Here is a 13,475-nt window from a genome sequence, read left to right on the forward strand (position 1 = left end):
TCCTTGTTCTGTCTTCTTGAACAGTACTGGTCATTATGGACAACCGCCTACAGCTAGACTTAATTAAATGCAAGTATTCATTTCCTGTCTTTAACGCGACTTGTTTTTCTTAAAATGGATGCAACTTGCAAAACATGAAATACAAACCTTGCTAATCAGCGCTAGCGGCTGGCAAAAAAAAAAATAAGTCAGCAATGTTTTTTTCTTTAACCTTAACCCTACTAATGGAGAAGAGTTAAACGACCGAGTCTATGCAGCTTAAACGGTGCGCACGTCGGGTTCTTAGCTGGTAAATCACGCTCACCCCAGTCCTTAATCTTTTAAAGAGGATACAAAATTGAACCTAATCGCCACATCACATACATCCTGTTCAATGATAAAAAGGTAACATCTATCCTCGCTCCAGACTAAATCTCACGTTGAGGGCATATTTTTTTTCACTTTACCATGAGCCGGGCTCGGCTGCACAGAGGAGAGAGCAGAGCAATGAGGTCACGGGGACAGGGGAGTCACACGCTGGCGGTTTGAATACGCGGAAGATCACTGAGGGATCCACAGTATATGGACCCTCCGTGCGCCATCAGTCCGCACTCCGGACTCTGAATCCTGCCATCCGAGTTAAGATCTCGGCGGAACCTGAGGCACAGTTCCTTCTTAAAACGTAATCTGGTGAGCATTTCTAGAATCGTACTTGTATAGATGCAGCCTTTAATGTGTTGCTAGGTTAAAATTGATGACTTCTTGTATTTCAGTAGGCAACTGCCCTCTTGATTTCGGATTTAATTTCTTTATTACAGGGGCGCTTTTATGATGACAGAGTCATGTTCAGGTACTTTGCTTGATGGAGGAAGCTCATTTCGGACTCTGTGATCTGCTCACCTGGAAAGGTCTGCTGTACTACTACAAGAGAGAAGTAGAGTCTGGAAGAAGGGACAATTTTATGATGCTTTGGAAGGTAATGTTTTTTTTTTCTTTGAAATCGAAATGAATCAGAATAGCAGTGCAAAAGACAAACTCTTGGTTTGGTTTAAAGAGATATGGTTTTAAAACAGACAACATGTAGAAAACAGGTGTTTCTCACTTTTGGAAAAGAATGGACCGGGGGTAATATTTTACTAGTTGCAGGGCTGAGCTCACTGGGTTACAGTCCTGCAGTGTCACACCAGGTCCAGTGGTGCAATGGATAACGCGTCTGATTACGAATCAGGAGATTGTAGGTTCGACTCCTGTCTGGCTCAGGTCATTTTTAAACGCACCGGGCTGCTCCCTAAGTAGTCTGTGCTACTTACTGCATTGTAATTGCACCCAGTAAGAGATTTCCTTCATGTAAATGAACTGCACCTGACAGCTTTAGAAAAACACCTGGGCTCAGTACGGTGCTGAGAACTCAGCGTTGCTGTTCTAATTAGCACGCACTGCATCGGCTATGAACCCGAACTTTTCAATTATTCCGACCAGTAAGTCAACACGTAGTCCACATGAAAGGAAGAAATATTCTCTTGTCTGTCTCTTGTTTTTATAGAACTGAATGTCCCTGACAATGTACTGTTAGTTTTAATTGAAGAACGGCATTTGTTTTCAAATATACCAGACAAGTTTACGTAACTGCTCGTGCGACACTCAGTTGTAATTAGTCAAGAAATAAAGTCAAACAACAGCTGCGGGTTTGATTCTGAACGTACAGATGCAGCCATTCAAAATGGGTGAGGTATTTCGCGGCATACCGCGACACGCCCACCGGGGTATCACGCGGTTCACGTGTGTCACGTGACTAACTATCCGGCGTCGCCTTGTAAAACCGCCAGGGGGAGCTTAACCTCTCATGTACAGCATTTGAGCCTTTAATTTTGAACTGTGTATTACAGCATGTTAATCATCAGTCATTAAAATGTTGGTATATTTTATGAAAGCAAGATTGCTCAGTTGGACAAAACCAACTGAGCTGTGCATCACACAGCTGCCAGCGCACCTCACCGTACCAGGCCACCACTGCGTCATATAGCTGCAAGCGCACCTCACCGTGCCAGGCCACCACTGCATCATACAGCTGCCAGGGCACCTCACCGTGCCAGGCCACCACTGCGTCACAACACACAGCTGCCAGTGCACCTCTACATACCCGACCACCACTGCATCACACAGCTGCCAGCGCACCTCACCGTGCCAGGCCACCACTGTGTCACAACACACAGCTGCCAGTGCACCTCTACATACCCGACCACCACTGCATCACACAGCTGCCAGCGCACCTCACCGTGCCAGGCCACCACTGCGTCACAACACACAGCTGCCAGTGCACCTCTACATACCCGACCACCACTGCATCACACAGCTGCCAGCGCACCTCACCGTGCCAGGCCACCACTGTGTCACAACACACAGCTGCCAGTGCACCTCTACATACCCGACCACCACTGCATCACACAGCTGCCAGCGCACCTCACCGTGCCAGGCCACCACTGCGTCACAACACACAGCTGCCAGTGCACCTCTACATACCCGACCACCACTGCATCACACAGCTGCCAGCGCACCTCACCGTGCCAGGCCACCACTGCGTCACAACACACAGCTGCCAGTGCACCTCTACATACCCGACCACCACTGCATCACACAGCTCCAGCGCACCTCACCGTGCCAGGCCACCACTGCGTCACAACACACAGCTGCCAGTGCACCTCTACATACCCGACCACCACTGCATCACACAGCTCCAGCGCACCTCACCGTGCCAGGCCACCACTGCGTCACAACACACAGCTGCCAGTGCACCTCTACATACCCGACCACCACTGCATCACACAGCTCCAGCGCACCTCACCGTGCCAGGCCACCACTGCGTCACAACACACAGCTGCCAGTGCACCTCTACATACCCGACCACCACTGCATCACACAGCTCCAGCGCACCTCACCGTGCCAGGCCACCACTGCGTCACAACACACAGCTGCCAGTGCACCTCTACATACCCGACCACCACTGCATCACACAGCTCCAGCGCACCTCACCGTGCCAGGCCACCACTGCGTCACAACACACAGCTGCCAGTGCACCTCTACATACCCGACCACCACTGCATCACACAGCTGCCAGCGCACCTCACCGTGCCAGGCCACCACTGCGTCACAACACACAGCTGCCAGTGCACCTCTACATACCCGACCACCACTGCATCACACAGCTGCCAGCGCACCTCACCGTGCCAGGCCACCACTGCGTCACAACACACAGCTGCCAGTGCACCTCTACATACCCGACCACCACTGCATCACACAGCTGCCAGGGCACCTCACCGTGTCAGGCCACCACTGCGTCACACATATTTCAGCGCCATATATTTCATGGATATTATGGAATATAATGGATGGATATCTTAGTTATCTTTCAAGTTCACAGGTTTGCATGCATAATTTAATTTTGAAAGCCACTGAGACATCAGGTACTACTGTTGTATTTATGAAAAAGAAACAAAACAAAAAACATACTAACAACTGTGCCATCCTACTCCTTAGTTAATACATTTTATTATTCATAAACAGTTAACATTGTTAGCAAAATATTTTGAATTATATTTAACCCTATTTTATCTTTAGTTTTGTATTTAACTTATTATATGATAGTCAGACTTAATGTATATTTGAACAATGAAAATATATTTTTACAAGATTTTACATTCACTTTAATGCACTTAAAATTAATATGGTTAATAATAGTAAACTGTAACATGCTGTAACAAGATCGGTTAAACTGCGAAGAAAATGCTTTCAGAGAAAATGTTTCAGGTGTGAAGAACATAGATGTCCAATGCAATTTCAACCAAACCTGTTCCCACACACCCTGCCCCCACTACCATTAGAATAAACACAAACATTTTAGCGTTTCATTCTGAGCAGAAGACCCTCACACCTGAAGAGTGCTGGCTGTGACGAATTAAACCGGTTTTACAGGTTTCAATCACAGACCATGTGACATGGGACTCAGTAAACTAACACACAGCGCCACTGGATTTGATAATACCTAACCAAAATCCGCAATATGGAAACAGAACCTGTGTAATTGTTGATAGATGATGTACTCGTAACATTTTTTCAAGACGAACTACAACATTTAAAAAATGACTTGTATGTACTTGATATCTCTAATCAATCCACGGGTCCCAGCACAAAACGAAACTAAAACGCATACCGTTTCGCGCTTCTTATTAGTTGCTCAAAAGTAATTTGACCGTATGAAATGCATAATATAAACCTAGAAACATATACGTGAGCAGTACTTAAGCACTGTAGTATCGGTGTTAAGACATACCTCTCAAATACTGTAAATCAAGTTAAAAATATCTCAAGACCGATTCTGGTCGTTATGAAACCATGTTTCGTGTATGTTTTCTTTTTCATCTTGAAATAACTCATTTCTAAATACCTTTTTCACTGTTAACATCTTGCAGCAACTTTGTGACAAAATATACACTCTGACAGTTCATCCTGCTACCAACATTAAATAAAACAAATCTTAAGATTTCTATATTTATGTCTTTATTTAGTGGTTTCATTAGTGACAAAGGCTAAACTTTCTTGGAAAAATGTATTTTATTTGTTGCGGAAAAAACTGACTTGCTTTAACAAAATATGTTTACAAATCCTTTCACCTGGCATTTTCGTAGTTAGAAATTATGGAACGCTCTGTTAAAAGCAAGGGAGTTTTTATGTCCGTTGCAGTTCTTTTGCAACATGAATATAATTATATCGTTATTAATTTCTTGAGATACGTGATTCCATATTATATTCCCTTTTAATCAAATTCTAAAAGTATGCTTGTTGACTCCGGTATCACGTTAGTTAAAGACTTCGAAGCTTACAATGGTTAGGGAGAAATGGAATACTGGTGTGTATTTTTTTCTTTAAAGTACCAAGACCAGCTATATACTGTATGTTTACGTTCCAAAATTAATATCGTTTATGGCCTTCACACGCGTTACAGTATGCTCCTATTCTTTTTATGCTCAGGTACTAAGATTTCCCTTCAGTGGCAAAATTCAATATCTACAACGGGCACAGTAAAGACGTTTACAGTAAGTCTTTCTACGACAGACCAATGGACCACGAGTGCCCCTGTCAGTCAACCAATCACGCACCGCCTACCGGTCAAAGGCCTTTTCTAGGTCTACACTTAAAATGCACAGAGGGAGGGAGCGATCCTCTGAGTACAGACAGACATCCCTCAACAAGGCCAGGTTGTCGCTCATCAGGCGTCCTGCTATCCCACAAGTCTGTTCTTTCCCTACCAGTGAGGCCACTACATTTTGTAGGCGCAGGAAAAGGGCTTTGGAGAGGATCTTAGTGTCCACGCCTAACAGGCTGAGGGGTCTCCAGTTCTTTATGTTATTCTTTGCTCCTTTCTTAAACAAGAGAGAGATAGTGCCTTCTCTTAAGGAGTCAGGCAGCAATTCTGTCTTATAGCTTTCCACGAATAGGAGCAGTAGCGGATCCTGAAGCAGATCCCAAAAGGTGCAATAAAATTCTTTAGGGAGCCCGTCAGCACCCGGAGTTTTCCCCTGCTGTAAGCTCTCCATAGCCTGTCTCAGCTCTTCTACTGTCAAATCCCTCTCAAGTACTTCCCTATCTTCTTCACTCAAAACGTTTTCTAGCTTTGAGGTAAAAAAATGAATTTCTTCATCCTTTACCTCTGTAGAGCTGTACAGTCTTGAGTAGAAGGCCTCGGTGCAGGAGAGAATAGCACTCGGCTCTGTTCTCTCTCGTCCCTCCTCATCAACTACACTTTCCATGACAGACTTGGAGCCTACCACTTTCCTGAAAAAGAAGCGAGTACACTTCTCATTTTCTTCCAAGAACTGCACTCTGCTTCTTAACAGCACTCCTCGACTACTTTCTTCGGCTATGCTCCGGATGTCCTTTTTTAAAAGGGCGATATCCTCGAGCACATCGAAGCCACTGTGCAGCATCGTGTAGAGACGCTGCAGCTGCCTCTGTTTCCTGACTAGCACTCCTCTCCGTCTGGCAGCAGCCTTCCTTCCCTCAGCCATGAAAAAGGCCTTTGTCCTCACCTTCACCTCCTCCCACCACTCTCCTACTGACCCGTACAGACACTGCAAGGACAGCCACTGTGATAGTTTCTCCTTGTAGCGGGATACTACCCCCTCGTTCTCTAGCAGCTTTGTGTTGAGTTTCCAGAGGCCTGGGCCAAAAACAGTCCCGCCCTGGAGTTCCACTCTACACCCTAAAGCCTGATGATCTGAGAAGAAGACAGGCTGAAGAGTGACCCCAACAACTTTCACTCTCTCTGAGACAAAGCAATAGTCAATTCTGGAGCTGCTATTCCTCCCTGACCATGTATATCCTGCTGTTGTGGGATATATACATCTATATGTGTCTGAGAGTTTAAAGTCTTTTCTGTCTCACCTGTTACCTTCTTCTTTTTCTTTTTCTTCTTACCAATTTCCTGCCAGCCATCCTCTGAATGAGCCTTCATCAGGGTGGCAGCAGTAAAAGCATTCACGGAGTCCATTTCAAGGAAGGGGGTAGAGGGAGGGGTGGAGGGGTTCCAGCTGTCCCCATCGCCATGCTCTCCTTCCTCCTCGCTCGGGGAGAAAACAGAGTCATTTTTCCTTTTCCTCAAGTCCAGCTCCTGGGAGCACTGAGGGGAAAGGGGTGCAGCCAATGCACCAGTCTCCTCTTCCCCCTCACCCACCAGCTGCTGCAGATCCTCCGTGATGGACTGGATGGAGGAGAGGAGGGCATCTGTAGCACTTGCAGAGTCTGAGAAAAGCAGCTCCGCTGAATCCTGGGTCTCCTCGCTGGACCCGCTCCACCGGGGGGCCCCACACTGGCCCTCGTTCTGAGGAGCAGGAATGGGGGAGGGGTCCTCGCTGTTCTCGGGGGTTTTCAAACCCTCGTGCTTGTCTGGTGCAGTCTGCGGTTGTGGGGGCGTAGTGGATTTCTCTTCCACCGGCCCCAGCGCCACAGCAGGACTGATCCTGGCTGGAGCCTGAGACTCTTTGTCCAACAAGGGTTCTTTGTTTGACTTGTTGTTTGCTTTGGCTTTTCGGGCCGGTTTGGCTGAAACAAGCACTGCCTCATCCTTTCTCATTTTGAGTTTATTGGCGTAGGCGTGAGGGCAGTTCTTAAAAACGTGTCCTTCCGAGCCACATAAATTGCACTTTGGCAGCATTGAACAGTCAGAGGCTAAATGTCCCTGTTTGCCACAGGTCTTGCAGCATTTCACAGTGCAGGACGATGCCAGGTGTCCCACAGCACCACAGCGCCAACACACCTTTGGTTGTCCCACATAAAAAACATAGCCATTGCAGGCGCCCAGCCGGATTGTAGAGGGCAGGTGCCTTAAGCCTCCATTTACATTGTCCGGTAGCAAGCAAACCTCGAATTTCCTTGCTCCTGTTTTTATACCGTCAACATCTCTAACCTCAGTTCCATGGTGGACGATGCAGTACTGGTTAAGCCAGGTGTGAATGTCCTCCGTCTTTGCCAGTTCCGAGAACACAACAACATGCACCGTTTTCCTCTCTCTCCGTGTCAGAGGCTGCAAGATGATCTTCTCAAGGGCAGGAACTTTCCCTCTTTTTGCCTCAAACACATCCACACATTGTTCAAACAGAGAATAGGTAGCAAAAACAACCTCAGATGCTTTCTGACCTGGGAGAGCGAAGATGAAATCCAAGTGCCGAGGTTCAAAGCCAAGTTCCTTCTGTAACACTTTTCTGCTGAACTGCATACGATCCAATTACTGCATACGCCAGTAATTCAAGATGGCGCCATGTTAGTGGCAGCCTGCTACAGCAGCTCCGTGTCTTTTTGTTGTCTTTTTGTTTCTTTCAGTTAGTAAATGCTAGTGTGTTAGTGTTTTTTCTTCATACCTTTGCCGGCAACTAGATTTGCGATCACAACATGATGGATACTAGGAAGCTGAGAAACTTTTTCTTGTTTTTTCTGATACTCGGACCTCTGTGGCTATCGAGTTGCAATGCCGATAGCCACAGAGGCATTGTCTACACGCGGGACCAGCTGATCGCGCTAGCGCGTCCGCCTCTACTCACTGGAGAGAAGCCATCGGTGCCGGAGGAGCTGAGGAGGAGAAGCCGAGGCTGTAGGGCTGGTGCGACGCGAAAGGCGAAGAGAAGGAGATTTAAACCCTACCTTCCTTCGATCATCATGGGAAATGTGCGGTCCTTAGCGAACAAGATGGACGAACTGGGAGCATTGGTGAGAAGCCAGAGGGAGTATCGTGAATGCAGTATCATGTGTTTCACCGAGACGTGGCTGCAGGAACTTATTCCGGACTCGAACGTTACCATCGGCGGCTTTCAGACGGTGCGGGCGGACAGAAATACCGAAAGCGGTAAGAGGAAAGGAGGGGGGCTCGCGGTGCTTGTAAACAACAGATGGTGTAATCCTGGACATATTCATGTTAAGGAGCGCGTCTGTAACCCGGACATTGAACTGGTAGCCGTAGGACTGCGTCCGTACTATCTGCCGCGGGAGTTTACATGCGCCATCTTTGTTGTTGTTTACATTCCACCTACGGCAAATGCAGAGGTAGCGTGTGACGTCATAAACACAGTCACAGCCAGGCTACAAACAAAGCACCCAAGCGCTTTTATAGCTATTTCAGGAGACTTTAACCACGTATCTATTTCCACCACTCTGCCTACTTTCCACCAGTTTGTTAAGTGCCCGACCAGGGAAAACAAAACACTGGACTTATTATATGCCAATGCTAAGGATGCATATAGTTCCACAGCCCTTCCCCCCCTTGGCAGATCAGATCACAACCTTGTCTTGCTTACACCACTATACAAGCCTATTGTCCAGCGCCAACCTGTGACCATGAGGACCGTGAGGAGATGGTCTCAGGAGGCTATGGAGGATCTACGTGGTGCTTTGGAGGCCACCAACTGGGATGTGCTGTGCGAACCACATGGGGAGGACATAGACAGCATGGTGGACTGTGTCACTGACTATATTAACTTCTGCGTAGACAACACCATCCCCACCAAAGACGTACACTGCTTTTCAAATAACAAACCCTGGATCACCAGCGACCTGAAGGCTCTTCTGAATGACAAGAAGAGAGCCTTTAGGAGGGGAGATAAGGAAGAGGTCAAGCGTGTACAGAGGGAGCTAAAGCAGAAGTTAAGAGAGAGCAAGGATGCCTACAGGAGGAAGGTAGAGGACAAGCTGCAAAGGAATAGGGTGAGAGATGTATGGAGCAGCATGAGAGAGATCACTGGCTTCAAACAGGCTGGGGTTGCAACAGAAGGGAACCTGGAGATGGCCAACAAGTTGAACCAGTTCTTTAACAGGTTTGATTCTGGGTCCTCTGTGGCGCAACACCCATCCCCCCACAGCCACACGCTCCCTAACCCTTCACAGCTGCAACTGCCCAACACCTCCTCCATCCCCCCACAAACATGGCCGCCTACAGCTACAACCCCCGACGGCTGCTCACCCACCCATCCCCCACAGCTGCCACTCTCCAACACCTCTGCCATTAACACCTCCGGCACTGAAAGCACTATGAGCATCATCCCCCGGGCCAGGCTGACCATCACAGCTGACCAGGTGAAGAAGGAGCTGAAGAGGCTGCACGGGGGTAAGGCCACAGGACCAGATAACATCTGTCCCAGAGTTCTGAGGGCCTGTGCTGATCAGCTGAGCGGAGTGCTCCAGCGACTGTTCAACCTGAGCCTGCGCTTGGAGAGAGTCCCGGTGCTCTGGAAGACATCATGCCTGGTCCCGGTACCAAAGAAAGGGCGCCCCTCTGTCCTCAACGACTACAGACCAGTTGCACTGACTTCTCACATCATGAAGACACTGGAGAGACTGGTCTTATCCCACCTGAGACCCATGGTCAGCTCATCACTGGACACCCTACAGTTTGCCTACCAGCCCAGTGTTGGTGTGGAGGATGCGATCATCTACATGCTGCAAAGGGCCTACTCACACCTGGACAGGGCTGGCAACACTGTAAGGATCATGTTTTTCGACTTCTCCAGTGCCTTCAATACCATCCAGCCCTTACTTCTAAGGAGGAAGCTGGAGGAGATGCAAGTCGATGCCTCCATGACCTCGTGGATCACTGACTACCTGACGGGCAGACCACAGTCTGTGAGACTTCAGAACTGCGTGTCTGAACTGGTAGTGAGTAACACAGGGGCACCTCAAGGGACAGTTCTTTCTCCATTCCTCTTCACCCTCTATACTTCGGACTTTAAGTACAACTCAAAGTCATGCCACCTGCAAAAGTTCTCAGATGACTCTGCGATTGTGGGGTGTATCAAGGGTGAGCAGGAGGAGGAGTACAGAGGACTGGTCAGCAGCTTTGTGGAGTGGTGTGGGGTGAACCACTTGGAACTGAATGTTACAAAGACAAAGGAACTGGTGGTAGATTTCAGGAGGAAAAAGGTCAAACCTACTCCTGTCTACATCCATGGGAGTGGCGTGGAGATGGTGGACTCGTACAAGTACCTGGGAGTGCACATCGACGATAGACTGGAATGGTCTAAGAACATCGAGGCCATCTATAAGAACGGACAGAGCCGACTTTACTTCTTGAGGAGGCTCAGGTCCTTCAATGTGTGTAGTAAGATGCTACACATGTTTTATCAGTCGGTGGTAGCGAGTGCCATTTTCTACGCAGTGGTGTGCTGGGGCTCTGGGATTAGAGCAGTAGATTCCAAAAGGCTGAACAAGCTCATCAGGAGAGCGAGCTCTGTCATTGGGTCTGACCTGGACCCCTTGGAGGTAGTGGCTGAGAGGAGAATGATGTCCAAACTGGAGGCCATCATGGACAACTTCTCCCATCCCCTCTATGACAGGCTTGCAGGAATGAAGAGCATGTTCAGCAATAGACTGATTCACCCACGGTGCGACAGGGAGCGCTACAGGAGGTCATTCTTGCCGTCTGCCATAAGACTGTACAACGCATCCACCTTGCGTCTTGGCAGAGGCAACAGCGACAGTGACCTGTTTCTGGACTAAACGCATATACACATATACTGCTACATCTGTTCTCTTTCTTTTTCTTTTTCTTTTTCCCGTTTACAACCACTTTTGTGCAATATATGCCAGGGACCTGTGCAATACATTTATATTTATATTTATATCTATGGTTACATCTATATTTATATTCATACGTGTGATACGATTTTCTGTGTACTGTTCTGTTCTAGTTTCCTCTTGTGTGTCCGGACTGTGAGTAACTCTTGTATTGTATTGTATGTATTGTACTATTAGTATATAATTCGTTACACTGTGGCTGTGTTGTGTGTGTTAAGCTGCTGTTGCACTGCAATTTCCCTCACGGGATCAATAAAGTATCTATCTATCTATCTATGAAGAGGTCACCCAAAAGCTCAAAACGTACAGCATTCTTGCGGGATCCAAAGGTTGCCATCTCAAACTGCAAAACAAACACTGCTTCCACAAAACAAGAAAACAATCCAACTACTCCAACTACAGGCTGATCAAGGTATCTCCCCTGCCAGGTAAGCCGAGAGCCACAGGCGATGAGCCCGGAGCTGAACGGGCCCCACTGGCTCGTTTGTAAGGCCAGGTGCATTACCAACCACGACCGGCAGGGCAGAGGCCTTGAAGGCGGCCTGGGCTCCTGCAGCTGTCCAGCCACGCACTCTGGTTTCTCTTCATCTCGTACAAATCTTTTGCCTTTTACTAAAGATTTCCATGGAGAGGAGCATGAATGAGTTCCATACAATTTTTGTGCTTCCCTGCCTTCGGGTGGGGCGCAGCTGGGCTGGTCAAAGAGAGAAAACAAAACCGCTCACAATCGCTCTTATTACGGCGACTGTGGCCGTCTGCTCTGCGAGTCCTCGGTCTCCGCCTGTCTGATTGGCGCTCTTTTCTTTGGGAGGCGGGAAGTGTCCGGCCGCAAATATGAAGCGTTACAGCAACGACATGCCATGAGACGATTGACAACGATTTCCATAGGATCCCCGCGGTTGCCTGGCAACCGTCAGCTTTGCGCAGTGGCAGTATCGTAGCCTGTGAGGTTTAGCCGAGGCGCGATTATTGCTAGTTGAAAACTTTTCCCAATACCCCGCTTCCGCCGGTTTGCAATACAATCGGCGAAAGCAATTTTTGACAGTCTCGTCAGAGACTGAGCAAGGTGTTTAAAGACAGATTTTGTCATGGTAACATCATGGTAGAAAGAAACAAGCTTGTTACGTCTCAACAGAAACGCTCTTTAGCTCTTTCAGCGTTATGCAGAGAACAGCGTCTGTCGAGATCACTTTTGAGTCAGCGCGAAACGCCGTGTGCTGTCAGTTTGATTTCATATTGCTCATAGCGGCGCCCGGCCTTTGTCTGTCAAACGTTAGGTTGCGCTTCTTCATGCTGCATCGTCGGCATGAGTGGAGCTTTTTAAACGTCTGTACTTACTGCGCCCCATAAGAAATTGTTTGTCCCCGTTCAAAAGAGATTGTGCGATGTCCTGCAGCGTTCGCAAAGCAAACCTTTGACAGTTTGAAAAGAGGAATTTATTCTGCTTCCTGTGCGTGCAGTAGTTACAAAGTTGAACGTCTTTACACGATCTGCTGCAGTTTTCAGTGGGCGGGCTTTGTCAGATGGCTTGGAAAAACGCACTGTGTTTCGGCTCGGGAAACATCATGAGCAGTGTCCTGCATGTTTTCTGTGTATAGCTGTCTTTTAACGCATACAGAATTCATTCGAAATCATTGATTTCTCCAATTAACAAAGGTCCCTTTTTGAACCTGCCAGAAGCATTCTTTCAATGTAACAGATTTACTCCGAGGAAAGGCAGCATGACATTGAGAGTAGCTCAAGCTTTCAGCACCCGTATCGGACTGCGTGTATGCAGACACCGCTCAGAATCCCCTGTAAGATTCTCCCTCAGTTCCGTTGTGCAGTGCTTTACCTCTTTCAAAAGGCTTCACTTTCCTAGTCACATTCCAATGCTCATCGAACCCGGGCTGTTTCCTCCAGCGGTATAGTATTGCAGTGAGACAGCACGATGCCTGCAAGACTATGTCACGCTAAACGCCACAGATTGTGTTTGTCCCTTCGTGTCAGTCGTCCTGCAGCCACGGGAAGTGGGACACAAACATGCTGCAATGCTTTCAGGACGTTAGGATTTGTTTGTGCAACATCCGAGAAGAGTACTTGTGGCTTGAATGTGAACTGTACGTGCCCGCCCCCTTTCCTCTGTAGTGCATGAGTTCCTCCCGGCATGCCCTTCGTCATTGTTCTGTCATCTTGTATTTAAAGGGTTGTATTTCTGCTGCTGAAAATAAGCAACGGTTTTCTCACAACGCCCTTTGTTCCCGACGGAGCCCTTGTCTGTCATGACATTCTTCAAAACCTCAAGCTAGAAGAAGACGACAAATATGAAGCGTTACAGCAACGACATGCCATGAGACGATTGATGACGATTTCCATAGGATCCCCGCGGTTGCCTGGCAACCGTC

The 13,475-nt window shown here is 47.9% G+C and overlaps 2 non-coding genes across 2 annotated transcripts; both read left to right on the forward strand.

The window, feature by feature from the left end:
* The first annotated feature begins 11,659 nt into the window (after nucleotides 1–11,659).
* Nucleotides 11,660–11,776, forward strand: LOC138234883 (U5 spliceosomal RNA). The gene has a single exon (XR_011187958.1). It is a non-coding gene; the product is annotated as a U5 spliceosomal RNA (small nuclear RNA).
* A 230-nt stretch (nucleotides 11,777–12,006) lies between these two features.
* On the forward strand, nucleotides 12,007–12,148 carry LOC138234927 (U4 spliceosomal RNA). The gene has a single exon (XR_011187998.1). It is a non-coding gene; the product is annotated as a U4 spliceosomal RNA (small nuclear RNA).
* Nucleotides 12,149–13,475: the final 1,327 nt, after the last annotated feature.

This window comes from Lepisosteus oculatus, unplaced genomic scaffold (genome assembly GCF_040954835.1).
Source record: "Lepisosteus oculatus isolate fLepOcu1 unplaced genomic scaffold, fLepOcu1.hap2 HAP2_SCAFFOLD_76, whole genome shotgun sequence".
NCBI lineage: Eukaryota > Metazoa > Chordata > Actinopteri > Semionotiformes > Lepisosteidae > Lepisosteus > Lepisosteus oculatus.